The sequence below is a fragment of the Lissotriton helveticus genome, chromosome 8 (genome assembly GCF_964261635.1).
Source record: "Lissotriton helveticus chromosome 8, aLisHel1.1, whole genome shotgun sequence".
Taxonomy (NCBI): Eukaryota; Metazoa; Chordata; class Amphibia; order Caudata; family Salamandridae; genus Lissotriton; species Lissotriton helveticus.
In genome coordinates, this window is record NC_136069.1 from 442,346,489 (window position 1) to 442,373,106 (window position 26,618).

Genomic DNA, 26,618 nt, shown 5'->3' on the forward strand with positions numbered 1-26,618 from the left:
ATCTAACAACGCTTTGTCTTTATCATTGATGTTTCCCTTATCATTAATAATGGTAGTTTTCGGTGTTGACACTCCCTTGACCTCCTTGACTGCAGTTGCATCCCTCTCGTGTCCCACTATGTATGAAACAGTAACCACTAAAACTATCAAGGAAATCACTACTCCCAACAATGTGCCAACTATACATTTTGCCCTGCGGTTCGGGTTGCCAGCCTCCATGTTCTCAAACAGTGTAGTTCTTGACTTTCTTTCAGCATTCGCTTCTTCTTCTCTCTGTACAAAGTCTTTCTTTTACATATTGTCCCTCTTTGGAACACTTGGAAGCCGACAATTTACTCCGCCAAACATCTTAAAGTCCTGTAGAAAACAGACAACCCTAGCCCTTCTCCATCCGCTAAAAGGAAACCCCTACCAATTTTCTTCTTCCACTCGGCGCTAGGTTATCTTGCAGTAATTTTTCAAAGTCCTTTCAAAAAGTCTTTTTACAACAAAGTGTTAGTCCAAAACAATGAGCATTCCAAGAGCTTCCACTACTCGCTCAAGCATTTCTAACCGAAGGAGCGTTCCCTCCAACACTGGATATCGTGAACAGCAAACTGGAAATTCAACTGTTTCTAAAATCAATTTTCTTATTCCGCTTAGGAGAGGGGGATAGACGATGTTGAGTGTCAGCAACCTTTCAGTCTCCGCCCCCGGTAGCAGGAACAGAATTTGTACAGTGATGATTGGGTCAGTTCTGATCAGGTTCACTTCCCTGACCCTCCCGGTTCTGTGCCCCACCGACATCTGCAACGAGGTAGGTCCAATCAGGAGTAGAGTATCTTCTACTAGGCACTCGCACCCTCCTTGATCTTCTAGGGCCCTCCTCGGTTCCCTCCTGGGTATCTTCTTCCTGATCCGAGTCTTCAGATATAGGAACAAGTGTTTCTTCCTGGGCCGACCTCAAACTTAGCCTCCTGTCTCTTCCCGGCCAAGTGGCAGCCTCACACCTTGTTCTCCTATATCTCGTCCTCACACTCGGTTCTTGATCACTCTGGTACTGATCTGTGTCTGTTTCGTATTCACTGCTGCTCTCTCCTTCAGTTGCGTCCTCAGTCTCACTGCCGTTCTGCCTTCGCTCTTCTTCTGAATCCGATGCGTTCCCAACTTCTTCCGACACCCCCTCAGCTGCCTCAATCCCTTCTTGCGACTCTTCTTCCACTTCCGGGCTTTCGTCTGGGATAGGAGCTGTTTCTTCTAGGGGTGCTGGAACTCTTCGAGTATGGGATGCATGGATCCAATTTGGCAGCCCCCCGCACTTCACCGCGGTGTTCGTTATCAGGATTACCTGAAAGGGCCCACGCCAGCGAACATCTAGGCAGTTCTTCCGGACGTGTTTTTTAACCAACACCCAGTCCCCTGGGTTCAGGTCATGACACAGGTTCCTCGATGCTGGAACTTCAGCCGCATGCACCTGAAGGGACACAGAATGGATGGCGTCAGACAGTCCTTTACAATAATCCAAGATCAGATCATCTGTAATATTCAATAGGGCAGCAGTTGGAACTGTGGGAAGTCTCATGGCCCTCCCCATCAGAATCTCGTGTGGAGAGAGACCTGTCCTCCTGTCAGGGGTGCTGCGCATGCTCATAAGCACTAAGGGAAGAGCATCTGGCCAACTCAAAGATGTGGATGCCACTACTTTAGCCAATCTATTCTTCAAAGTGCCGTTCACTTGTTCCACAATTCCTGAAGCTTCTGGTCGATAACTACAATGCAGCTTTTGATCGATATTCAGTGTGGAGCACAACATCTTCACTATTTCGCTGTTAAAATGTTTTCCTCTGTCCGATTCCAGAGAGGCAGGCACCCCGAAGCGCGGTATCAACTCCCTGAGCAACAATTTAGCCACTGTGAGTGTATCGCACCTACGTGTAGGGTACGCTTCAACCCATCTGGAAAATACGCATACAATCACCAACACATACCGAAGGCGATTTACTCTTGGCATTTCGATGAAATCTAGTTGCATTCTATTGAAAGGCCCCCCCGACCTCCCAATGTGACTCAGTGTGACTGGTGTTCGTTTGCCTACATTCAGTTGTTGGCAGGTAACACATCGCTTACATACTGATTCTGCTGCTATTCTAAATTTAGGGCAATACCAAGTTTGCCTAAACACTCTCATCATAGCATCCCTTCCTAGATGTACTGGACCATGTATTTCTCTCGCCATGGGATTAGCTAATTCTTCAGGTAACACAGCCCTCCCATCTGCCGAAACCCAAAAATCCATTTCACTTCGCACGCAACCTGCTATTTCCCAAGCCTTTTTCTCTGTTTCAGGTGCGTTCTCCTGCATCATTCTTAAATCCTCCCAAGTGTCTACAGTTTCTAACATCATGCTTAATTCAGTCTTTTCTTCAGCACCATCTATTTCCACTTTTGAAAATGAATAATCTTGTTCCGCACAATAACGTGCGACTTCATCAGCGTATCTGTTGCCTTGTGACACAAAATCTGTATTTTTAGTATGTGCTACACACTTTACTATTGCGATGTCAACTGGACCTTGTAATGCTTCTAACAACAACCTCACAAATTCTCCGTTTCGAATGGGCGAACCAGAGGAGGTCATGTAACCCCTCTGAGACCACAACTGCCCGAAATCATGAACCACACCGAAACCATATCGGCTGTCAGTGTATATGGTGACTCTCTTTCCGTTTCCTGCTATGCAGGCACGAGTTAGGGCAATGATTTCTGCTACCTGTGCGGAATGTACTCCTTCCAGGCAAGCGGCTTCCACAACTCCAGTAATGGTACAAACAGCATAAGCTGCTCTCAACCGACCAGTATCGTCTCTTAAACATGAGCCATCAACAAAATAAATTTCATCGGGGTCAGACAACGGCTCATCCACAATATCTGGTCTGGGTTTCGTGCATAGTTCAGTCACATCGAGGCAATCGTGGTCTTCACATCCTTCACCTTCTATTACAGTAGGTAATGGCATTAAAGTAGCAGGATTCAAGACAGAGCATCTCCTGAGGGTCACGTTCTCCGCGGCAAGAATAACTTGCTCGTAGCGCGTGAGCTACTATTGGTCAGATGCTGCGTCTTCGTCCTGGTCATTAGCAATTCAACTGAATGTGGTACATACACCACCACTGGATGTCCCATCACAATACTCTCGCTCCTTTCAATGCTGACACCCGTTGCAGCAACGGATTTGAGACATCCGGGCAACGCTGCGGCTACTGGATCTAATGTAGCCGAAAAATATGCAACTGGTCTACGGGCATTTCCGTGGGTCTGTGCCAAGACTGACAAAGCACATCCCTCTCTCTCACAGCAATAGAGTGAAAATGACTTCTCGTAATCGGGCATTCCCAGAGCCGGAGCACGACACAAATCGTCTCTCAGCTGCAAGAACGCCACCAAGCATTCTTCGTCCCATGGTACCGGATCACTCACCTCCTTGTGCGTCAGTTTCTGTAAGGGTTTTGCTTTCAGTGAAAAGTTAACTATCCACTGTCGGCAGTAACCCACCATTCCTAGGAACATTCTAACTTCTCTCTGTGTTGTAGGCGCATTCATCTTCATTATCGCCTCAATCCTCTCTGGTGACACCTTACGTTTTCCTTTCTCTAACCGGTGCCCTAAATACTGTACTTCCGTCAGACAGTACTGCAACTTGCTCGGAGATACCTTATGTCCATTTTCAGCTAAATGGTTCAGTAAGGCAATTGAATCTGCTTTACAGGCTTCCTCTGTCTCTGACGCAACAAGTAGGTCATCTATGTATTGGACCAGAACCGAGTTCTGGGGCAGTACTAGATTTTCGAGATTCTTTTTCAACAACTGATTGAAGATGGATGGGCTGTCTGTGAATCCTTGTGGGATTCGACACCATGTTAAAACGCGATCTTCCATTTTAAAAGCAAAAAGATACCTGCTCTCTTCATCCAATGGGATTGAAAAGAAAGCCTGGCAAAGATCTATCACTGTAAACCATTCTGCTTGACATGGTATTTGAAACAGTATCACTGAAGGATTCGGTACCACGGGACAACATGAAACAACTATGTTGTTAATCTTTCGTAAATCCTGTACTATCCTGAATTTCCCACTAGGTTTCTGCAAACCCATTATCGGGGAGTTACAAGGACTGCCCACGATTTCTTTCAGTATTCCCTGTTGTATCATTGACTCAATCACAGGTTTTATTCCTGCAATCGTTTCCTGTGACAATTTGTATTGAGGCGTTCTTGGAAACTCAGCATTTGGTTTTACCAGAATTTTTACCGGTTCTACCCCTTTAATCAATCCTATTTCCTCTCCGGTGAAATCCCATACCTCTGACGCCACTGCATCTCGTAGGTCTTGGGGAAGATCTTCTACAGTCAGAGTAGGATATAGTTCTACACAGGATTTTGAATTGGCCACCTTAAAAGTAGCATCTTCGTCGGTAGTCTGTACCTCCACTCCTAGCGGGGTGCAGTATATGGTGCAGTTCAATTTGCACAACAAATCCCTTCCTAACAGACATACCGGACTCGAGTCACAAACCACAAACTGATGTTCGTTCATGTGGTTTCCAATTTTCACAGACACTGGTTCTGTCAAGGGACTAGTCATCCTTTTATTTGCGACTCCTACCACCTGGATTGTTTCCCCTGACATCGGCAAGTCTGGAACCACCGCTGATCTCAGAGTTGATCGGGTAGCCCCAGTATCCACCAAGAACGTAGTGGGACACCCTGCCACCTCTGCCTCAACAAATGGCCCTCTTTGATCCACCTCTAGGACTGCCCCGAGGGTACAGTCCTCTTCACTGCTCACACGTTGTCCTGTCAATGGATCAATGTAATAACACTTTTCTTCCTCGATGAATAGAGGCATTTGTTTAAAGACCTTTCCCCCTGTCGCTACCTTCGGTGGCTGTGGGAACTGGGCCCGTGGAGCCGAAGTCCCCCCTTTGGCCACCTTGCTACCTGGAACTGTCACCTTTTGAGTCGGGACTTCTTGGACCTGCTCTTCTACTTCTAGCTCTCCATTTTCAGGGTTAAAGGGACACTCGCGTCGCCAATGCCCCACCTGGTGACACTGATGGCACTTCGTCGTTTTCTTTAAAGTGGCAAAGTCTATCCTAGGTCTCTGCCCTTCTTCATTATCTTTGTTCTGACCATTTGGTTTTCGTCCCATCCCCTGCTTCTGCTGGCCACCCTTCCCAGCGGACTGCATTTGCACCACCATCAATTTCTCCTTTAGATTCTTGGCTTTAGAATCTATCTCGTCACTACAGTATCTCGCATAACGTAAAATCTCATCTAGTGGTTTGTTCTGCCAACAGATTAAATGTTGCTGTATCATCAAACAAATATCAGGTCTCAACCCCAAGACAAACTTTGACACAAACTGCCCTATGTCTTTGGGATCCATTACATCTAGTCCACTGTATTGCTTGAATGTTTTCAATAATCTTTCATAAAACTCGTGAACTGTCTCCTTGGGTTCCTGCCTTGTTCGGTCTATTTTCACCCAATCTATATCCTGTGGTGGTACCTTATCTTTCAGCCATGCTATCACCCTTTCATATTTTCGCATGACAATCTCGGACGGTCCATTAGTCCGAGCATCCCTCACTGGTTCAGTATTTGGCCATTCAACACTAGTCTTGCACGGGGTCCACAAATCAGATGGGACCACGATGTCAAACAACGTGTTCAAATCGATCCACAATACTTTCGAGATCTTGACAAACCTTTCTACCTGCTTATACCACTCTACTGGATTGTCCCTTAACTTCGGAAATGAGTTGGTAAATGCAGCTAAGTCTCCTCTACTCCAGGGCACATGTACATAATTTCCGTTTGATATTTCTCGCAAAGGGAATGCCTCCATATGCATTACCCTTCCCTCGGGGGTCATCACATTTGCACTTCGTCTAACTGTGCCCTTTTTCGACCACCTTTCTTCCCATTTGTCCAATTCTCTCCACACTCTTATCCCTGATACCAGCTCTCTTATGTGTGTTTTTAATCCAGTAGTTCTCTTCTCATCTAGATCCTGGTCTGCGTACTGTAATCTGTGGTTACTCTGTAATGCCCTTGTCCTAGATAAATCCACGGCATACCTGTCTGCCAAATCAGTCAGTTTCTCATGAAACGCTCTAGCTTTCCTAGTAATATCCTTTGCCATGAACAATAACTCATCCTGTTCATACAATTCTATCCTTTCCAAAGGCAAAGTTCCATCTATTATCTCATCAACATCTGATTTTAAACTAGTAACATCGAGCCTCTTTGCCTTAATTTCAGCTTTCAAGACACTCAATTTAGCTCCTCCATCCACATCTCTCCCATCCCAGCTCCGAGATCTACGTTTAGGTATAGGTGAGTTATAGGGAGTCCTCCCCTGTTCCCATCTCTCTAGGTCCCATGCCTTTCCATCTTCTCGAGGTGGGTGGTGGAACACTCCTTCATGCCTCATAGCCCCTCTCTCCACCTCCTGGCTAGTTTCCCGGGATGCAGGGTAAGATGTTCCATTACTCCCTCTTTCTTCACTACTCCCCTGTGATTCCTGATTATTCGAGGCGTGGCGGGACCTATCGCTGTTCTCCTTTCTCCAATGTTGGACGTCTTCCCCGAGTGTATGATGAGGGCACCTAAATCTATTCTGAAAAGCTCGTACCATCTCATCTCCCCCTTTCTCCCAGAGACGGGACATTTCCTCACACTCTACACTCCTATTATTTTGTTCCTGCTGTTCTCTCTGGTCTGCAGGACGTGTATCCCCTCTATTCTCTTGACTTTGGCCTTCCCGCCCCTGACTACTTTCGCTGGCCCCACAATGAGATACAGTCCCGTTACCTCTGGTTTCCCACTCTGGTTCTGTTCTTGTCCTGTTGCTCGGGGATATTGCGGACCCGTCCCACTCCCTCAAATCAGCTCTTAATTCTGAATAGGACTTTGGCCGCGGTCCCCGTAGGTCCATCGGTCCTCTCAGACCTCCCTGTCCTGTGTTGGGACCCAGAGATGTATCTAATGGGGCATTCCACGTTACCGAACCTGGCAATTGCTTCCATGCATTTGTCACGTTATTCCTCCTTTCCATCTCGATCCTTTCTCTATCCAATTGCCTCTGTTCTTCCTCTCTATCTCTCTCTGGGTTATAGATCGATACTATAGGTCCTATGGTAACAGGCACTTGAAGAGCATCTGGCAATCCAAAGGACTCAACCCTTTCGGTGGCTGGCGTTTTCTGCACCACAAACCTTCCCACTACACTCTGTACTGTGCTAGGTTGAGGTGTCTCCCCACCTTTGGTAGGTGTCCATTCCGATATAGGGAGTGGTGTATACCCCTCTATGGTATTCCCATCTTCCCTTGCGAGCCCTCTATCTTCTATCACCCCCACTCTCGGAGGTGGTCTATCCATTAACAATCTGTTTATCAGATTGTCCTCCGACTCGCTTTCTTCGTCTTCTTCCATGAGGTTTCCTCCTCCTCCTGCCACCTCCCTCATCGGATACATTTTTTCCACCTCAATAACCTGTACCCTCCACCGCTTTGCTTCCTCATCCCATTTAGAATCTCGCACTGCTCTTACCGATCGCGTCAGTCTTTGTTGACGCCTGTTCAAATTTCTGTCGTGTGCAGCCCTAATCCATGCATTAAGGGCCTCAAACTGTGTTGGTCTGGGCGAAGGTTTCAATGAGGACATGGTTGCTTTTAGCCGATGTAACACCTCTAACTTAAACGTCCCGTACCTCGGGAACTGCATTTCCTCATTCCCTTCCGTAAGCTTATTCCAAGCCCCAATCCATAATATGGTATGCAGCCCCACATTCGTTGCCATATAATGAGCTGGTGTACCCTCCAGCGGAGCCTCTTCCCCGTAATAATGTTCACTTCGTTTACGTTTAAAAATCCCTTTCAAACACTTAAAACACTTCATGATTTCGCTCTTTCTCCGCGTTTGTTTACTTCCTGATGATATTCCACCAATCTCAGCCCCGTTCACACTAACTGGCCTATCCGTACGCGACTTTCCTCCGACGTCACTCTAGCCGCCCAACCAGAGCGCGGCTCTAGCTAACGTCACACCAACCGCTCAATCACAGCGCGGCTCTAGCCGACGTCACCCGTCCCCCTTCGCAGCAGTTCCCCTCCTTTCTCAGCTCGTCTCCTCGGTCATGCACGCGTCCCATTCATACTCTGAAAAATGATTACTTCCGTCCAAGCGATCACCTTTCTTGACTGTACGCCCACAGTCTTTCTCTGTAGTTGTCACCTTAACTTGGCGAAATGTCTTTCCGTTTACTTCCAGACAATCGCCTTCTCCGATAGGTTACTCACACGCAGTAACTTTCGACCAGCGTCCGTTACTCATACACTCACTCTTACTCTCCCCCTATCTTGGATCCACGGCGGTCAATGGTACCTCGTGACCTCCGTACTATGGTCGACAACTACCCTGGATGTTCGATACACCCAAAACCACTTAAGCTCTGGCCTGAACTTAAGATTTCACCAGTTCACCCGTTTACCAGGTAACCAGCTTACCAGGTTGCGCGCGCTCACAACCTTCTCTCATTCACTCTACAGGCATTCAACTCCGCAAGACATTACAATACAAATACAACACAAAACACCGCAATCTGTTCACGCATGACCCTTTTTATACTCACTCTCCTCCGATACTGCTGCTTTTCTCGCACCGTCTGCACCTTTCGGCACACGATTCTTCCGCTGCTCGTCTCTCGACGTCTCGGGCCTTGGGGTAAACTAACCTCTCTAGATTACCTTCCTCAAGAAGATAACCATCCTCACTCTGCTACCAACTGCTAACGCGGGATTACTGGTTACTAGTTATCTTACCAAATCCCAAACTAAGTCGACTGAATCGTTGGTACCTGTCGTTGAGTAAAAGGTAATCTTACAATAAGTCAATCAATTTAAGAACTTACACCACTCTAAATGACCACCGACCAAATTTTAAGTTTCAAAGATTTAATATAAAGTCAAAGATAACTGAAGATACAAACTTCTCAAAATGAGATTCAGAAGATAAATCGGTATCACTATGAACATGAACTTTTTGAATAGTCTGAGTCTGAAAAACAAAATAATAAGTACAAGCTCGAAAACCATAAGGGTTGCCAAAATGGATACAAGTTGCAACCTCAAAGTCATTACAGAAAAGAAAATTAAGGTTAGTCTGTCCCTACACTATCCTAAGTGATATCCCTACTTAACAAGATCTTTACCCCTCTAGGTGTCAGCCGTGGTGACTTCCTAAGAAGATCACGCACTTCTCTTTGTCTCTTCTCTGATAATGGGTTTCTCCTGATCAGCCTATCTGCCTACCCATCCGCTTCCTTAGGCTCCCAAAATCATCTGCTCTGCTCTCCTCCCGGGTCGCTTTCCCTAATACCAAATCACATTTCCAAAAGAAACGCCCCTTGGGACGCCCCTCACGTGGTACATCTTTGCGCGGCAAACTCCATGATGGTACTCTTCAAGACCCTCGTTATAGTTGACCTTGGTTCCCAGGCTTCTTCTCCAGTGCGCTGATACCCCCTGAAATTCCTGGAAACTCCTACAGGCCTGCGCCAAGCGCCACTGAACAAAGTCCCTTTCATTCGAGCTGATTAAGACCCTCGCACCTGCATACAGTTCGTCCTGCAGTGGGCCTCAAATTCCAGACTCCACCATATCTTTAGGTCGTAAAACACACTCAAAGCTCGGTGCTGGACACCTCTCGACTTCTTCCCTAACGAGCACATGGCAGTTCAAACGATATGACATTATCAGTTCAGGCCTACTTGGTTTACATGAAGCAGGTCCCTGCACTCTTAAAACATTAACTTGATTTAAACAGCAACATTCTTAACTAGCATACGTTTCTAAAATAACACATCTATAAAGCATATATTTTAAACTTAATTCGATAATACATTTGTGGAAGAACCAGATTAACTCCATCTCACATTATTTTAGCAGCACGTTTAGATTTGCTGTGAATTGCCCTAAGGCCTACACAATATACTGGATTTTTAGAGTTCTATTCAACTCTAACATGATTCCTTTAACATGAGAACATGAGGTTTTCATATTCATTCCAACATTTCTACATTAATCTCACACAGTTATGATTATTGTTACTCTACTTAAACATTTTATACATTTCACTACTGAATATAAGACACTCTGTGTATTTCACTTCTAAATATAAAACACTCGTGTGCAAAAGCATGTTTAAACTAACTACGTGCTTGTAAATATGGTGCACTTATACATTTTTCAGACTTGTGCTCTCTCAGCACAGCAAGGTGTCTGAGTTGCGCTGCATAATATAATGATAAATATGGCTCTCGAGTTCTGCTTTATGCAGCCACTGCCTTTCACGACAAACATTATGTAGTGATTTCAGACATTTATTTACGATATCTGGTTTTGCTGTGATCATTTCATCGCTAATGTAAGTCCTTTTTAGGCCGGGGCTGAATCCATAGTCCTAGCATGGAGGCAGCGTCCTGGAATGGCCTGCTTCACCCTGGTGTAATGCGAGCAGTTTCTCTCCTCTGGATTTCGATTAACCAACCCTTCCCCTGATAATGTAATCCGCCGCGAGGCTTTTGTTTTTCATCAAACACACAGTGCTCCGACAGATAAAGGCTTATAAAACATCAACATATTTACTTAGGGGGCTCTCCTAGGGCGCGGCAGCGGGCACGCTCTGTTCTTCGTTTTTCCCCTGGGCCCAGGCGGTTCCTGGCCTCAGAGAAATGCTGAAACCCCGTGCTTGAGTTGGCTTCAGTTTCAAAATGTTCAACTTAATGGGAAATTGGATACACCGAGACACCGTCGGCTTGAGCACTTCCGGGGGTTCTGTCATGTCAGCCGAAAGCTTGTTCAAACCCTTGTGTGGAAGATGATAAACTGAGGCTGACACATTCCGTACCCTGAGGTTATCCAGTCAGGAGCCCTGAAAAACATCCCTGCTGCAATCAGGAGATGGTTTGCTCCTTGCAGGTTCTGGAAGCCTTTTCATTGGTTGGTGGTAGCGCAGTATCACGAGGGCCATAGACAATTAAGAAGCCACTGAAAATACACCCACATGACGTGTGTGGTGGTAAAAAATACTCCTATTATTGCCCACCCCGACCCATTGACCCAGGTGCCACTGCACCTGCTGCACTATAGATAACTGCGCCCCTGTGGGCACCCAGCACTAGCAGGAAGACTAAAGGCTAAACGACATAGTCCGTCTGCAGTCAGTAGGCTGAGATCTTGTCCATAAACGTGTAGAGACCATTAAACAGATGTTTACACAACTTTCAATTTTCATGACTTTGACTTTCCATGAAAGCCTAAAAGGTTGTTACAGACGAATGCTGACACTTTAAGAGGAACATTCTGACAAGTGGTGTTTAATACAAAAGATGAAGTATTGAAGAGGTGACATAACGAGGTTGTCCAGCACTCACCCGAGCATCAAGCCGTCCTCACAACACGGTGTCTTGTTGCACTTTCTTATATAAACCTTTGTATGCATATAATATTTTCGATTAGCCTAATAGTACGAGAGATATCGTTGTGATTTCTACATTATTTTCATAATTTAGATGCAAAGTACAGTTTATTTTCTTTTAATTTATCTAATGAGTTGCATGTTTGCGATCACATTAACATGGTAAACATGATAACATTATTGTTTTCCTTGTTCACAAAATTAATTCGGAAATTACCGCTTTCTTTCCATAAGTGTTGAAGCTCAGGCCTTTAGGGATATAGGGCATCCCATTTACAGAAGTTTATTGCATTTCACCTTGAAGCACTCTGTAGTCCATGCCTCGTTATGCTGGGTCGAGTGTGTCAACTCGTCGCCAATTTTAGTGTCACATTAAGGAAGAATGAAAATACGAGTTTCCAGTGCAACACGTTTCTTCCAAAAGATACAAAAAATTAACATTTAGGTTTCACCTATTCAACGGTACAGCTTGGGTGACCAGATTTTTAAAACCAAAAAATGGGAAATCCCACAAACTTAGAAGTAGAACATCATTGTTCTGGAGACCATAGTGTAAAGAGTAACTTAAATGACAGAGGTCGCTAACATAGAAAGCATGACAGAAAGGCAATAAGGTTTGCAACACGAAGTATACAGTATTCCTGCATAATTTGTAATTCCCAATCGGGAGGAAAAAACAGTTTCCCCAAATCAGGAGTTACATGCCCGCTGTAACGGTGAGCCAAGGCTCAGCAAAATAAATTACATCTCTTACATCATGTAGCATAATATCAATGTCTTCCACCTAGGCACTTTACAACCATGCATTCATCCAACTTTAGCATCTGTATTAACTGAGTAGCTTCCCGATAAAGGCTGCTTGCTAATCCTGCACTGGTAGATTTGAAGATTTGTCACCCTCTGTGTCTAGTCAACTATTTCGAAAAAACGAAACTGGGTTAAATGTATTATTATATATGGCTCTCTCTGAGTGCCACTATTTGAAATCTGGTTGTTCGCTGCTATGACGTAGCATTGTTGCTACACCTTAAAGGAATTCCAGACTGCCCTGATCGGGCTCTCAGAGAGCCTGTCAGTATAGTGTTGACTGTCTGCTCTGATGGAGAGCAGAGAGCACAGTTTGGGGTGGGGAGGGAAGAATCAGAGAGTGGTGGGACTGGGAAGCTGTAAACCAGGTCTGTTTTAAAAGTTGGGACAGGGATAAAATGCCACATTGCATATGGCTCCCCCATCACCCCTCTTCCCTGTATAACAGTTGAAAATAGAGGCAGATGATTTGGGTGCCACACATAATATAACATTTAGATAAGTCAGAAGAGAATTCTGAATCTTTTTAACCCCTTCTTTTGAGTGATATAAAAGAAAAATTGATCTTCTCTCTAGACATTTGTTTGATGTCACCTCTTATTCACTGTTGCCCATCTTTAATTCTTTGTGAAATATGCTGAGGCAGATGTTGAAAATCTGTGACTTCCCCTGCAAATCTGAGATGCTGATAAACCCAGATACAAATGAACTGACTTGCATTTTGGTTTTAATTGCTCTCCCCAAAACTTGTACACTGAATGCACTGATGTTTATTTGAATATAGCATGATGCTTCCCTGCAAACATACACAGAGTGCATATATTCCATATAAAAGACTCTCAACCTTTTAACTTGGTAGTGCAGAGATTCCATCCAAACTTTGAGCATGCTGAAGTAAGGAAGCAGATAGCAAAACTGTTTCTGCAAAATTGAACAGGAAGCCCTCCAGGGCAACATAGTGGAATTGTTAGGCCCAAAGGAATGGAACAATCTGAATCAAACTCGATGGCTACAAACATGTACAGGGTCCTATCGCATGAAACTAAAATAGCGATTTCACAAAGATTTGGAAAAACATTTGGAACATAGATAAAAATCCAATTATGTTTCCCAAAAGGCTTTAAAGAGCATCATTAAATTATTTTCAAACCAAACTGCTGTGAAATATACCTACCTGGATCTGAATGACGTTGTCTCCTGGAAACTTCATTGCTCTCTTGTTCAGTGTTAGACCTGGCATCTTTCGGTGTGATTCCCCCTGTCTTTTTGCTTCTGACCTCCTGTTATTGACTGTTTGTTGCATTTTGTTTTTGCTGATTTTAGGACTCTGGTCACTTTAACACTGCTGACCAGTGCTAAAGTACAAGTGCTACCTGTATAAATTGAATTGGTGATTGGTGTATCAATGATTGGCATATTTTATTTACTAGTAAGTCGTTAGTAAAGTGGACCAGATGTGCCCAGGGACTGTAAATCAAATGATACTAGTGGCCCGCATTACTGATTGTGCCACACACGAGTAGCCTGAAAGCATGTCTCAAACCTGCTACTGCTGTGTCTGTGTGTGCAGTTTAAACTGCCGTTTCGACTTGGCAAGTACTTGCCAGGCCCAAACATTCCCTTTTATTACATATAAGGCACCCCTAGGGTAGGCCCTCGGTAGGCCCAAGGCAGCCCCATGAGAAAGGACGCAGTCTTTTTAAATGGTAGGACAGGTGCTGTTGTATTAACATTTACTAATAGTGAAATACTGCTAATTTAGTTTTACACTATAGCAAGGACTATCTCTTCTGTAGGGTAAATGGGGATTACCTTGATATATCTTTAAAGTGTAATTTCCCATTGGGAGCAGATATAGATTTGTAGTTTGGGTCTCCGAACTCACAATTTAATAATACAGATTTTGGTGAAGTTGGTTTTTAAATTGCGTGTTTGAAAAGGCCACGTTTAGAAAGTGAGCATTTTCTTGCCTAACCATTCTGTGCATCTGCCTGTCTGTTGAACCATGTCTGGGTTAGGATGACAGTTTCACTATTGTGCATTCACTCTAGACAGTTACACAAAGGAGCTGAGGTGTGCTTTGCATATCCTGATGGGCCATGACCGGGCTAATGGGCCTTCTCAAGTTAGAGTAGTGGGAGGAGTTGTAACCTCCTGTTAAGAAGTCTCATGGCCATCAAAGACTTCATCTACCATTGCCTGGGCTCTTTTGCTGAGAGTCCTGACTTGCCAAGTGGTGCCAAATCCAGTCCCAGGGCCCTTGGAAGTGGAATCTGATGAACTGAAGAAGAAAATCCATGCATTGATGCTCAGCGTCTGTTTTTTTTTATGCATCGCTACAAACGTCTATGCATTGCTGCTATCAGTACTCGAGCATGGTCCCCGATCAGCGGATTGACCACAACTTTCACCAAAGGCCCCAGCTTTAAATCACAGTGCATCAGAAGAACCGCTGCATTGTGAGTTTTGAGCACCACTTCACCAAAGTCCATTCGGCTCCAACTCCAAAGCAGTGCCTGTTCATAGCTGTGGAATTTCTTCATTGACGTTGTCCACCACTAAGGCGCCGAGGCTTATTGTCCGGAAACCGACGCATCACCTCCCCTGCGCAGCTGTAAGGAATCAACGCATCACCTCCCCTGCCACTAAGGAACTGACGCATCACCTCCCATGGGAGTAAGGAACCAATGCATTGCTTTGTTTTTCAGGAGCTTCACCTACCCTTCTCCTCTTTCGTCTTTGAATTTTGATGTATACAAGGTACTTTGTGCCAACAGTGAAGCATCCATAGATTTCTATAGACTGACCTAAAAAGTGATATCTTTACTTGTGTATGAAGGATTTCTGTTATTTTGGTCTTGTTTTATTCAGCTAAATGTTGGTTATTTTTCTAATATGGGGTGGACTCCTTTTGTGGTGTCTCACTGTGTTACTGTGTGTGTATGTACACATGCTTTACACATTCCCTCTGAGATAAGCCTGACTGCTCGTGCCAGGCCACTAAGGGGGTGAGTCGAGGTTATCTTAGATGTATAACTCTGTTACCATCTTAGAGTGTTAGAATGTTAGAGTGGTGGGTTCTGTCTGGCTTAAGTGCATACCCTAACCAACCAGAAACCCCTCGTCTAACATTCAGCAAGGAGATACTTTTTTATTGCTATTTTGATGTCTTTGTTGGTTCCGTCATCTGAGAGTGGAGAAGGGAAAATAAGTTTGCGCTCATTTTTTGTGAGTAGAACGTATTTTTAGGCAGAGGTTTCTATTTCTTGGCCCTCTAAATGGCAATCCATGTTAATTTTTATGCATTCATTCCATGACAGAAATTATATTTTCTTCATGAATACTTTAGTTTTCTATCTGCAATACGTTTTTGGTGTCTTCTGGATAGTTTGCATTAACAGGAAACGTTGTTTAATCTTTTTAGCCAGTAGGTGGCAGAATCTGCAGTGCTTTCCCTTATTGTCGCTAATTATTATTTGTGGTTTATTTACATATTTAATTAGTTGAACTAGTGTAGCTTTTATGTATCACAGTCCTCGGGTTTTTGTCCACTTATGTTTTTATGTATTTTGATTTATGTTTCTTATTTTCAGTATTATTGTAATTATGTTTTCACGTTTAGATATTATGATGACATTCACCCTAAAGATTAATCATAAAAATCACTCAGTTCCACCAAGCATTTAGGAACTGAAGCTAAACGTCAAGAGTTCACAAATGTACGATAAGACATTTGGTGTCTGACATTGGAAGTGATTTACAGAGGCAGCAGGCAGGTACAGTCAGCTACTGAGTACCTGGCAGTCTTTAATTTGAAAGGTAAGGTACCTGAACATCTCTGCATGGTTGCAATATTTTTAATGCAAGAGTAACTTCACTTCTCAGGAGGAAGACGGTGTTTTGATGGTGAATACCTTCACCTCTGTATTTCCATTTCATGCACTGGTTATTGGTAAAAACATCTGAATAATGTGGGCCTCTTCTTTTGTATCCCTTCTCTCAATTACACCATTTGCCCAATTAAAAATGGTGGTGCCACAAATAGATAAATAAATTAAAAGTGGTTGCATTGTCAATTGCATATTGCATTGTTGCCTGTGGTGAGGCTCGCTAGCACTGTTAGCTTGATATGGTGCAAACCATACCTTGTGTGCTGATTGTCTTGTCTGGTGTAGTGTTAGCCGGAGCTTGCATGCATGGTTAAGTGCCTGTGTGGGAGGCATTGATATTATGCGACAGGATCAGAAAGATGCCCTGAGCATTCTGCTGTGACTTGGATCCTTACTACATGGGGCATGTAATTCCTGCTTTGTGGAGAATTTCTTTTTCTAACACATTAAGAATTACAAATTATGCAGGAATATTCAATTTTATATCAAAATGAAGAAGGGACAAGGAGCATAATTAAGGCCCAGTACCCAAGCTCCTAATAAGGTTTAACAAGTGAATCAACAAAAATAGGTTACTTGTTCCCGTCTAGAAAAGAGGACGAGGAAATGGTTGGAAATTGAAAAATGTGAGGGGGCTCTTCCTTATTAGAAAGTGATGCTCTCACACACCCCTCTGGGTGTCATGTTTCATCATCAGGCTTTTTGCTGTTTGTGAGGCCGGTGCTGCAGTGCTCCACAGGCCTCGTGAGAGGGCTCTTTGACGGAGATCTTTTTAAAACAAAAGCTGTGATGGTGTGTGCAGGTGTGTAGAGCTGACTTGTGATTTTAAACCTACCTGAAGGGTGCCCTGTGATAAGTTTATTAAGGGGTCCCTATGGTGGGGTTAGAAAAGGGATAAAAACTTAAACTTGTCAGTCGATGAAAAGTTAGGAAGCACAACTGTATGGTGAATAGAGCATAAATGCAGTGTGGTTTATGCTAGATTAGGTGGACATGTTTCATGCCTTGGTGGTTCAGGCAGATCCGTGGCCTTTTTTCAAGACCAGTGAATGTAGTGTAGACTCTGCTCTGAGTCTGATGGAGTGTGGGGGTGTTATATTACCTGGCCTATTCTGGTGGAAACGCATAAGGTCATGTAAGTACCTAAAATGTGCTTCCTCTATTGTATAACATAATCCAAACTAGAGAGAGGGAAAAAATAAGAGGAAAAAACATCATACTAATAAAAGCAATGAACTAACCGCAGAATAATTAATACTGTGTTCTGGTAGGGGAGCTCACAATAGAGAGTCATCTAAACATATGGTTACAAAGTGCATAATGTGCTTTCATTAGTAAGTATCATTATTAGTTGTTCATATACAGAGCTGCCATTGGTATCCACATATCATGGTGTCACCTCTGTGAATCTCAGAAGGAGATCTTTTATTTGCACAGTGTCAAAACAAACCAACATATACCGACACATAAGACAAGACAGAACATGACATATAATCAATCGTTTTCATAATGAAATATATCTCTATCAAGACAAAAACAGGGGGTAAAAGGCCCGCATTTCTTACCCACAATATTCAGCCTATATGCGTCTTAGGTCTAGCAAGAGGACTGCGTAAACTGCGGTGAACCTGGAATAATAAACAGACAGGAGCTACTTTTTGAGAGTAGGGATCCTCAATGCCATTACTCAACGAGTCTCCGGTATTCACTAGCACAGTTGTACTCACAGTCTGGAACCCGTTATCTCTCGTCGGACCTACCCCTCACTCTGCCTTCCTGGAAGTCGGGGATCCATTCAATCTATGGTGCTTTTAATACCACCCCTTGATTTGTCAAGATGTCAAGCTATGAAAATAAATGCATGATTGTATCATGCCTTAAATTTAATAATGGTTTTTGAAAAATAAAAACAAAACAACAAAAAAAACCTGCATCGACTGCCAAGATTGTATCTCTTTTTTACCCTACTATAGGGATCCCTTAATAAACTTATCACAGAGCACCCTAAGGTAGTTTTAAAATCACGTATGCACTCCACTGTCAGCCCCACACACCTGCACGCACCATCACAGCTTTTGTTTTAAAAAGATCTCCGTCAAAGAGGCCTCTCACGGGGCCCATGGAGCATTGCAGCACCGGCACCACAAAGAGCAAAAAGCCAGATGATGAAGCATGACACCCACAGTGGTGTGTGAGGGCATCCCCCTCACATTTTTCTATTTCCAGCCCTTCCCTATTATTTTTTTCTAGACAGAAACAAGTACCCTATTTTTTGTTGATACACTTGGAATATTCTATCCCTCACATTGTCTCTCCTGACATGAATTCTGCCAATATCAAGCAAAATGTAAGGGGGGAAAGGGATCCGAAGTAAAACATAAAATGCAGGAATTAGTGAGGAAACATTGATTCAGACTATTCCATTTCCAATGGATAATCTCAAAATATGTCAATATTTTCACATCCTTGAAGTACGGATTCCTCAGGTATCAGTACTTCTGTGTGTATGAATACCGATGCAAGGGTCACAGTCAAGTTGGAATCAGGGTCTTGATGCTGTACTTAGTTATGCTTGCATCATCAAGGACTGAAACAGATGAAATTGTGTACTTTGCTGGATAAATAAATACCCCAACTGGCCCTGACACTGCTTGGCCCCCCAGGACTAGTCCACCAGACTCCACAAGCAGTCCTCTTGGCCACACCAGGGCCAGTACACTAGAGTCTCAACCTTGCAGACACACACCGAGCCCTGCCAGAGGCTTGCACAACTCTGGGAATTTCCCAAACCAACTAAATATGTGCTGATACTCTGCCCCCACCCAATCACAGTTCTTACATGCTAGGGTATATGTTGCTTACTATGTGCCCCATATACAAGATAAAATAGCACCCTGCCTGCCAGGGAAACAGATGCTTGCTGTGGGGACAGATCCCTTGACCTCAGCTGCTCAGCAGCTGTCCATGAAGCTGGCTGAAGTCATGTACCATTTGATGCAGCAGCTGCAGGAAAGAATAATGAAACACTTTAGAAATCTGACAGTGTGACTGAGGAGAACTGTGATAGGTGTGACAACTTATGTCAATGCCGATAAATGTAAAAGAAAGATGTAATATATTCAATTTACAGTGAGAAATTGATAAATGAACAGACATTTGGAAGAAATGAGAAAGGGGATAAATGAGTTGCATATGGATAGATAGTAGTTTATGTATTATTGTCAAAGACATACCTCACAGAGTTCTAGTCTGGGGGAGGGGACTGCTTCTCTGTTGTGATGCATGGGGCGCAGTATGGACATCAAGGGCCCTTGTATTGCAGCAGCAGTTGGAAGTCGCATACATAGTAATGAAAGATCAAAACACAAATTGTATAATGGTATCACAACGTGCCATTTAAACAGTGAATAAACATCCAAAATGGCATGTCCTGTATGACAGATAAGGGAATGTCGTCAGTTAGAGGCAAAAGCAAAAGGAACAATTGAAGGATGGAATGCTGACCAATGCAAACATTCAATCCCAGTGTCACAAAGATCTGGGTTTAATTCATCGTTCTTCTGCCCATCCCAGTTTGGACCCAGCCATGTGCAATTCAGTCTTGACCCTGTTCCTCATGGGGCCAGACCAGCTGAACTGCCTAGCCAGGTCCTCCCTGGACTGGAAACAAGCATCCTGAGACCAGTTTCAGGGCATCATCCTTCATCAGCCAGGCTAGCTTGAATCCAGTAGAGCAGTGAGCACGGGACCCACGTCAGTGGTCTCTTACCACTTAGGGCGATAAAGGCAAAAAAAACAATTGATGGACGGAATGCTAAACAATGCAAACATTCACCCCAATCACAAAGATCTGGGTTTATTAATTCCATCGCTCTTGTTGCATTTGTCAGTTACAAGCAGGCATTTATATTTGTGAGTGACTGTTTCGGCCGATTTTGTTACAGGGGGGCGATATTGCCGACCCCCGGTAACAAAAACGGCCCCCAAGGGCCCAAAACCAGCCCCCACCCTAGCGGCCTACCGGGGAAACGCCCGGTGCCCGCTATGGCCAGTCCGACCCTCATAGGAGATATATACAACTAAATACCAACGAAGAAGCAGAGTTCAAGGTTGCATTTTGTTATAACGACACATACATCAAATCTATAACTTTAACCAGTACACCTGTTGGTGAAACTAGCTGAACATTGGATCCTTATTGTGTTATCAAATCACAAGCAGGAGGCCTGAAAAACAATGAACTCAAGCAGGCCTACATGGCCAGACAAAGGAGGTATGCTAAACAACACAGATTTAATTCAAAAATGCATAAACGAAAATCCACAGGGTTAAACAAGGTTTGCAAGTTGCACAACAACCACACCACACCACACACACACACATCCAACAAAGGCATTTATTTAACACACACCCAAAAAGTGAAATACCACAAAAAAATACACATTTTGCAATTCAATCCAACGCCATCCATGCCCTAAATGATGTTTAAATTCAATAGGCACCATAGAAACAGTTGTATCATGCACCTATGAGTATCTCTGGGCCTACTGGCTAAAAAGCCTATGGGCAAATTAGGCCACAAGCTTGCAGGCCTATGGCAAAGGCACATTGGCTGGCTCCACAAAATGACCACCAGTCACCTGGCCAGGCCACCCACAGCAACAAGAAATGGAAGACAGATATTGCAGGCCTATGGGAAAAGCACACTGCCTGGCTTCAAAAGGCCCACCAGCCACATGGCCAGGCCCTCAACAACAAGAAAGGGCAGACAGACAATGCAGGCCTATGTCAAAAGCACACTGCCTGGCTTCAAAATGGCCACCAGCCACATGACCAGGCCCACAACAACAAGAAAGGGCAGACAGACAATGCAGGCCTATGTCAAAAGCACACTGCCTGGCTTCAAAATGGCCGCCAGCCACATGGCCAGGCCCATAACAACAAGAAACCTAGGCCAAAAGGAACAAAGGAAACACATGCAGGTCTATATGGCAAAAGCAGCACATTTCTCAACTACCACCAGAACATGGCCACCAGCCACATGGTAACTCACAGTCACAACAAGCAGGAGGCCTGGAAAACAATGAACTGAAATAGGCCTATAATGGCCAGGCAAAGGAGGCATGCTAACCAACATAGCTTTAATGCAATAAAATGCAAAAACGAAAATCCACAGGGCTAAACAAGGTGTGCAAGTTACACAACAACCACACACACACACACACCTACCACACACACACACACACACACACACACACACACACACACACACACAACAAAGGCATTTATTTTACACACACCAAAAAAGTGAATTACCCCAAAAAATACAGATTTTGCAATTCAATCCAATGCCATCCATGCCCTAAATGATGTTTAAATTCAACACACACCACAGAAAGAGTTATTTTATGCACCCATGACTAGCTCTGGGTCTACTGGGTACCCACAATAAAAAAAAATGATGAAAAGTACAAAACTTGTAGTTGCAGCAACTGCACTGCCCCAATCAAACAAACAACACCAACTTACTTGTAAAATATCAAATCCAAAAGTCCTCAAATCCAATGATATATGATGCAGCAGGCACAAAGAGTGATCGATCCAGCTCCAAATCCAAATGAAAAGTGAACAGGACATGGACAAAGCACTGAGAGGAGCCTGCTGGACAGGAACAAGAAGTTGAAGACTCTGGGGCACGTCCTTCCTCTCCACAAAGAAAGTAAGAAAGAAAAAGCACTCCTTGCACAAAAAAGTACAGCCAAATGTCAATCTGATGAGTTTTTTTCATCGAAATCATCATTTTTTAGAAGGCTTTATGCTGCTCAAGAGATATTCTTCTCCAGATTGCAAATTTTGATTGTTCGGCATCACAAGCTTCACAAACTTCCGCCAGATATCTGATGGCGTGCCCAAATGACGTGTTCGCGATCGCACCCTCGCGCGGGACCGCGCGGCCAGCTACCAAAATCTTGTGGCGCAAGCTAACAGATAGGAAACTCATTGGCAAATGCAGGCATCCCGGTAAGTCGCTACCGCATGCGTGAAAACACATTTTAAAAGCACGAACAAGGGAAAAGCTCTGCCATGCCGCACATCGCTGAGTTTTCATTAACTCCGCGTTCTACGCGGAACGCGAAGTTGCCAAAAATCCACAAATTCCGCGAGTGGAGCGGATTTTACCGCCCAGGGTTAGTGAAGAGGAGAGAAGAGAGTGCACATCCTTGGTGGGTGTCCCTGCGAACCTGAAATGATTCCGATATATCTCTGCCAGTTCACACTATAGCAATTTGGTCGGTGTATAAGAAGTCTATCTATTGTCGTATCTCTGGACCTAGCCCCATTCATTGCAGTACTAACCAGGATGTAAGGCCAAGCTAGAGAATCAAACTCTTTCTATGTCTAGCGAGAGGACCACTCCCGAGAACAACTAGGGTGGTTGTCCATCTATAAGGCGGAACAACCAGCGGACTTTAAGGAATGTGTTTCTTCCCAGAATAAAACCATTCTGGTCCGGGTACACCAACTCGCCGATGTGCAGTAGCGAGTGATTAGCTACAATCTTTGTCAGGGTTAAGTTGCAAGCAAACTCTAAATTAACCATTGCTCAACCCTTGGGTAGCGAGACACAGAGCAGTCAGGCATAACTAAGAGGCAACATATAAAGTATCTATGCAACACTTCAAACAGTAACACAGTGAAAATACACTACAAATGTATCCCACACCAGATTAGAACAAAAGAACAATTTTTAAATGGGAAGATGCCCATAGTGTGGTTAGCCCCCACATTGGGGTCCTTTTTAGTCTTTGGGAGGCTGATGTCCCACAATCATTGGGTAATGCCGGTACCAACCTGCTTTCTTAACCGTGTGCCTCTGTGGTTGTAAACGTGAGCGACACTACAAATGAGCTGTGAAGTTATCATTCCCCTTTAATAGGAAAGTAAAGCACATCATTTTACAGGGACTTCACAGTGGTCCATGCATTCAAATATTTTTGAACTGTTGTGTTTACATAGAAATTAATCTTCCAGACTGTGCGTGTCAAAGCTAAACAAGTGGGCAACATTTCATAAACAACCTTTTGTGTTTTAGCAGTAGATGTAATGCATATGTATTATTCTGGCAACATGGCTCTTGGTACCATATGGGAGTTTCCAATACAACTCATAGGGTCTACACCTAGGAAAGAGAAAGTAAAAATAAATGTATTAAAATGTGTGTAATAATGTAGTTAACTTACCTTCACATAGCCAGCTTCTAACTCATGTGTGGAAGTAAAGCGGTCTAAAGTATTCACTTCGTTAGCATCGAGAGTGGAAGGAGACTGACCGGTCTGGCCTGTGGGGATTTCAATGTAGCCCTCTCTGTCTTTAGTTTCTAAGAAAGGATCGGTAGTCCTCACATGCAAAGCTAAAATAATTGACAAAGAAAAGCTTTAATAATATCTGATTATTTCTACAGGTAAATACATGTAGTCAAATTTGGCTTTACGCCTCTCTGCACATTTGAGAAGGGGAATGGGTTTTGAGGCAGATTAAAGAATATTTTTATTCTTGTTGACACACTTTTTTTTTCTAAGTAAATGCACTCACTTGAGTGTAGATGTTTCAGAGAGTTTTGAGCTTCTAACCCCAAACCACTCCTTGAGTGAGCTGAGGACTGGTCGACTACACTAACCTGAGGTTCAAATGCAAAAGGTGTGTGTACTTGGTGCACAGTTGTGGGCTTAATAGTTGGATAAGGGCCCACGAGTGGACCTTTTCTGTTACATACTGGACCCAGTAACCCCTGTCAGCCCTAGGACTCCTGCAAAAGTTCCCACTCTTGGGGCAAGTAGTGACAGATCACTAGATCCTCATTCCAGTATACGCTAATAACAGTTAATATGCCCAAATGCTTCACACACCCTGCACGTAAAAATGCTAGATGGGAAAAAGCAAGCCTGAAAATACAGTGCCTAGATGAGTTGAAGCAGACATTTTAAGAAGACAAATGTAAGGCTCCAAGGTTGGAAGATGAGGATATATAGGGAGGGTATAGATTTTATGCTGGGTCAGTGGGAGAAACAAGCCCTTACACAAAAGGAGAATGTTACAGGAAGCTCGGGTGATGGATCAGTGGAAGGAACTACAGAAGGCGGTGCAGTAAATATAGGCTCTACCTAAGCGCAGATGTTCCTTAAACCTTCCCCTACAGTATACCCTAGATTGTTTTCTAGAGTATCCCTTAGACTTTCTCCTCAACCCATCTATAGAATATCCATGTGTCATGTCCAGGGTATCCCATCTGTTTAGGTAGTTTAAACTTCACTGAGACACTGAAACTGAAGCCAGCATTCCAGAAAGCTATGGAATATTGGGAAGAAAGGCTGAGGACTCCAGGCCCCAAGGAAGAAATAGGGACATACAAGATTAGAGGCCCTGGAAGAAAGTAAAAAAGAACAGGAACAAGAAAGACAGAAGAAAGAGATAGGTTGTGAACTGGAGAAGGAGCGGAGATACACAAAAAGAGAAGCTCTCATTAGTAGAAGATAAAGGGGGTTGATTTAGAAACAGTGATACCCTCCACCATTAAGGAAACAAAAGAGTTGATACATATGTATGTTTCAGACACTGACATTTTGGGGTGGCTCCACAGTTTTTGCATTGAAAGCACAAACTTTGAATGATAAGTCAAAATCAGCGACTATACTGAGTTGCATTTCGAAGGAACTAAAGTCATTGAAAAGATGCCTGACAATTTGACTTATGACTGTATGCTTAGATGGTTTAGGAAGACGTCAGTTGAGTAATTACAGAGGTTCTAAGAGAACAATAAGACAGCTTGGACTCCGTTTGAGAACTTCAACCATGACATATGCTTAAATGAAAAGAGTTGGTGGGAGGAATGGAAGCACATTATTGTCTCTAAACCAGTAATGAAAGCAGAGCAACTAAGGGAGGAGTTCTCTGCCCCACTCAGGCAGTACTTATGGTCTGACTAATCAACATACAGTCAGACACGCCTCAAACCACCTCCTCTCCAATTCTAAGTACAGATTTGGCCCTTATATCTGTCCACACAAAACAGATTGCATCCCATGAGGCAAAGATTGACAGTAGCCTCTGGTTTACAATGGTGGGTTCAAGGTCAAGATTATGCCCCTAACTCTTTGCTCTATGAATTTTCCGTTAGAAACAGGTCTAAACAAAATTAAAGAAATTAAGTACCTAAATATATATATAATGCAGACCACAAACTTAAATGATTCTTTAGCACAATTAATTGATGTTGATGTAACTACTAATTGCAAAGCTACTATAACAACATTTAGAGCTCGATTCCGATCTCGCTCAGAAAGCCCTACGTCTGACTCGGTCCCATAGAGCTTTCTTAACAACTCATGCTCCTGGGCTCCACACCCAAGTACGATGCAAGTATGCGCTGACGGACTTGGGTCGCTCAGAACCCCATTGAAGTCAAGGGTAGCCTGTAGTACGTAGCTTACATAGGTTTCCATCAAGAAAAAAGTATGTCGCGGAAAAGGGAGCCCCCTGTCGTGGGTACGCATCGGTGCCCCTTGCACCTTACATGCATGTGTAAGGGGGACCTTGGATTCCCCTGTGATCGAGTCGTAGGGCTACGGATGAAGGGGGCCACTACGGCCCCCTGAATTCCCCTTCCCGAAGCTTTTTCGAGACAGAGGCTCCGAGTAAATCCGGCTGCTCGACGCGCGCATCGTACTTGGTTGATCGGAAAGGGGACCCATTGAGCTGCACGAGTTGGCCATGCTGTAGTCGTCCGGAGGTATTCGGAGGTATTCGCTGACGGGTAATGCGAGGTGATATTCATATTGTACTCGCTCGCACATTGGTCGGAAATCGCGCTCACGACTCGCCGTCAGGAGCCCTTTTGAGCGAGATCGGAATCGGGCCCTTAGTGTGATTTGCCAATCGGGTTAGCTTCTCATTTTCTTTTAAAAAATTTTTTTATTATTCAGCTTGAGAGCAAAACAATGACACATAGGGCCTCATTTATGAGGCCGTCCGTCACTTTTAAGCAGCCGGTGCGTCACTTTTTGTGACGGACCAGCAGCGTAAAAAATGTGCCTTGTTGCACCATATTTACAAAGTGACGCATCTAGGTAGATACGTCACTTTGTAAACCCCTGCGCCACATTATACCTGCGCCAGGTATAATGTGTGCAGGAGGGCGTTCTGATGCAAGAAAGGGTCATAGAAGTGACGCAGTGAAATCTATAAGATTTCACTGCGCCACTTCTAGGACACAAATGCGTCAATTTCTTACGCCTGCCTCACAGCAGGCGTAAGACTGACGCAGGTCCTTTCACATGGGGCTTGCCCCATGTGAAAGGACACATTGCTGAGTTGCGTCACTTTTGTGACACACTCCAGCAATGC